The sequence below is a fragment of the Physella acuta genome, unplaced genomic scaffold (genome assembly GCF_028476545.2).
Source record: "Physella acuta isolate Inbredline_101_S28 unplaced genomic scaffold, ASM2847654v3 ptg000319l, whole genome shotgun sequence".
Lineage (NCBI taxonomy): Eukaryota > Metazoa > Mollusca > Gastropoda > Physidae > Physella > Physella acuta.
Genome location: NW_026731838.1, coordinates 292,976 through 297,250, shown reverse-complemented (window position 1 = coordinate 297,250; position 4,275 = coordinate 292,976).

The following is a 4,275-nucleotide window of genomic DNA, read 5'->3' as shown; positions in this document are numbered from 1 at the left end:
GTCCGCTACGTGCGCATGGTAAGCTATTAGGGAAGTCGGCTGTGGGAAGCAGGTTGGGAAAGAGAGAGAGAGAGAGAGAGCAAGATAAGGGGAAAAAATTTAACGGTGTGTTGGGTAAATTCAACACCGGTTGTCGTACTTGACCCAGGTCTAAAAGTACATGCAGTTTTTTTTTAAAGTAGAAATGTAGGCCGCGGAAGGATTATTTTTAGGACTAGTTTGTTCAAGGGGTGGTGGAGTTGTGTGTGTGTGTGTGTGTGTATAGTAGGGGGGGTGTTACTTGTATATGTATGCGTTAGCAGTTTCATTATGTTAACAAGTGTGGCAACTTAGAATATATGTTAAGTGTTATTTAGAATAACCCGACGCAAATACGCGTACTTTTTACAACATCGGATAGCTATACATACGCTAACGATTCACAGGATAAAATGCATCATTGAACTCAGCGGTTCTTAAAATAAAATATAAATGTGGGCAGCATTCATTGACAAACAGTTTACCACGGAAACAACCATATGCTTATCATTAAAATAATGTATGACTATTGCGACAGCTTGCCTACATACGATAAAAAAACATATTTATTGATTATTTTGCGTGCTGTGTTGCAAAAGTTAAGATGCATCAGCTAACTGTTGCGATGCATGTGCGCTGTGTACGATACGCACTATTTGGTACGTGGTATGTTACATAAGTAAAGTATACAAACATCGGGTCAGTTTCTAGTGGATGTTTGAGAACTACTGATAATATAAAGTACTCTGTAACCTACTTTCTTCTCTGTGTTGAAAAGCCGGTTAAATATTGCCGACACACGCAATAAATCGTTCGCATACGTGGTTTTATGTCGGGACATCAGGGCGTGCAGTGTAATAATATGAAAAGCCAGGGGGAGGGGAGGTAAAGTGTGGGGCCCTGGTTCAAGGTCAACTGTCTAATCTAAGACAACGGGTCGCGGGTAGGCGAAATTTGTCTGACTTTTTTTTTCCTCGTTCGAATTCCGGCAGCACATTTCTGTAACCGCCGAACTGAAACTGATGTACCCTACATTACATACATGAGTTCGTTGCATTCTTCTGCATCTGCGTTCGCCGTCGGTACGTAGATCTACATATTTTTTAAAAAAAAGACCTGCGTACATTTCGCTAGGGCAGCTTACTCGAAAATCTCGATTTTAGAATCCTGGTTTAAGTCATTAGAATGTCCCTGAGTTCACCCAGCTCTGATGGGTACATAACTCACGTTAGGGAAAGTAAAGATGGCTGGGTATAGTGCTGACCACAACTTCCCTACAAATGCCTAGGTCAAAAACATATGAACTCTACTTCATCTGCCCGATGGATCACTAGGTCGAAAGAGGATTCTTTTACTTTCTTTGCTTAACATACATTTACCTTACATACAGAGCAAGATAATCTTCTGGCCCAACACCATCTCAAAGGTGGAGATTGAGCAAAGAATATCCATCCAACCAATAACAGTAAATGTCAGATAGTATAGATGGGGATGGTTGGGCCATGTGCTAAGAATCAGAGCAGCCCCATTGGCCAACACTGCTCTCAGATGGACAATACAAGACAAAAGAAAACGAGGACGGCTTAAAAGAAAACATGGAGCAGATCAATGGAGAATTAGTTGAAGGAAAGAGGCCTAACAAGGCAGATATTATAGATGGAGACATGACGAATGGACCCTAACTTGTTGATGTCTTGTACGGCAATGAGCGTTTAGCGATGATGACAATAAAGCCCGGAAATTATGCTAAAGCCCAATACTAATCTGATTTTTAAAAATTTCAAACATAAACACCCCGATGCCCCCCCCCCCTCCATTTGTGTAGTCGCGGAATTCTGAAAGAAAGCATAGAATCCCGCCAAGACAGCAGAGTATCGCCTAGAGCCAGTGGCGTAGCGAGGTCGGGTGTCACCCGGTGCGGCACTTAATGGTGTCACCCCCCCCCCCCCCCAGAGGCGCAGCGACCCTTCCCGGGGACAAACTTTCAAATTTTCGATTTGCACCCCCTCCCACCTCAAACTTTCGATTTGCACCCCCCTCAAGATTTCGATTTGCACCCCCCCCCTCAAACTTTCGATTTACACCCCCCTCAAGTTTTTCTCTATATATTTTGCTATTTTTTTTCCTTGGTGTCACCCCCCTAAATGGTGTCACACGGTGCGGTCCGCACCCCCCCCCCCTTGCTACGCCCCTGCCTACAGCTAAGATGGAAGCAGGACACTAAGCTGAAGCTGTAGCTCTGGCATGTCCACAGCTTCAGTGACAACAAACATCCCGGCTACCGGCGTCAGTTAACGGTGTCATGCGTCACCAGCACAGGGACATCGTGTGAAACAGTTAGATAACAGCGGTGTCAAGGTCGAGGCCGTTACGTTAGTCAATGGTCGGCGATGTGCCGTCACACGGTCGTCACGCGTCAGGCTTGTTATCTACGTCACGAGCAATGGTGGGGAAGGGGGGGGGGGGGGTTGGACGGCTGGGGAGATAGTACACACTGAGGTGATGGCACATTGAGGGGTCATGACGCAAAGTAGATGACACACTGAGGTCATGGCACATTGAGGTCATGGAACATTGAGGGGTCATGGAACATTGGGGTCATGGAACATTGGGGTCATGGAACATTGAGGGGTCATGGAACATTGGGGTCATGGAACATTGAGGGGTCATGGAACATTGAGGGGTCATGGAACATTGGGGTCATGGAACATTGAGGGATCATGGAACATGGGGGTCATGGAACATTGGGGTCATGGAACATTGGGGTCAGGGAACATTGAGGGGTCATGGAACATTGAGGGGTCATGGAACATTGGGGTCATGGAACATTGGGGTCATGGAACATTGGGGTCATGGAACATTGAGGGGTCATGGAACATTGGGGTCATGGAACATTGGGGTCATGGAACATTGAGGGGCATGGAACATTGGGGTCATGGAACATTGAGGGGTCATGGAACATCGGGGTCATGGAACATTGGGGTCATGGAACATTGAGGGGTCATGGAACATTGGGGTCATGGAACATTGGGGTCATGGAACATTGAGGTCATGGAACATTGGGGTCATGGAACATTGGGGTCATGGAACATTGAGGTCTTTGAACATTGGGGTCAGGGAACATTGGGGTCAGGGAACATTGAGGTCAGGGAACATTGGGGTCTTTGAACATTGGGGTCAGGGAACATTGGGGTCAGGGAACATTGGGGTCAGGGAACATTGGGGTCATGGAACATTGAGGTCATGGAACATTGGGGTCATGGAACATTGGGGTCATGGAACATTGAGGTCTTTGAACATTGGGGTCAGGGAACATTGGGGTCAGGGAACATTGGGGTCAGGGAACATTGGGGTCTTTGAACATTGGGGTCAGGGAACATTGGGGTCAGGGAACATTGGGGTCAGGGAACATTGGGGTCATGGAACATTGAGGTCATGGAACATTGGGGTCATGGAACATTGGGGTCATGGAACATTGAGGTCTTTGAACATTGGGGTCAGGGAACATTGGGGTCAGGGAACAGTGGGGTCAGGGAACATTGGGGTCATGGCACACTGAGGTCATGACACATTGAGGTCATGGTACAGTGAGGTCATGACACACTGAGGGGTCATGACACACTGAGGAGATAGATGACACACTGAGGTCATGAGACACCGATGTCATAGCTTACTGGCTGAGATCAAAACACACTGAGGGCAAAACACATTGGAGTCACAACACACTGTAGACATAGCTCACTGATATCCCAACACAATTAGTTCACAACAAACACGTATCATAACACACTAAGGTCAAAGCACATACACACGTTTCTTAACGAACTGAGGTCACAACACACAACAGCCATAGCTCATTGGTATCCCTAAACAATTAGTTCACAACAAACACGGATCATGACAAACTAAGGTCACAACACAGACATCAAAGTACACTTAACACTCAAATCACAATACGTTCCGGAAATTTAAACAAAGAAAAACCTAATGTTATAAAAGTGCTACTAAAAAAAAAAACAACCTCAAAGCTGACTAGTTATACTATCCCAGTAATAAGATGGTCAGTTATACGATGGCAAGTCATACTTTTTAGCCGTTAAAAATCGACTCTTTATAAACCTATAACTTATAAGATGACCAGTGATACTATCCGAGTAATAAGATATCCAGTAAGAAAATGAGCATGTATAAGATGAACGATTATAAGATGATCAGTAACAAGATGACAAGTTATAAAATCCCAGTAATAAGATGACT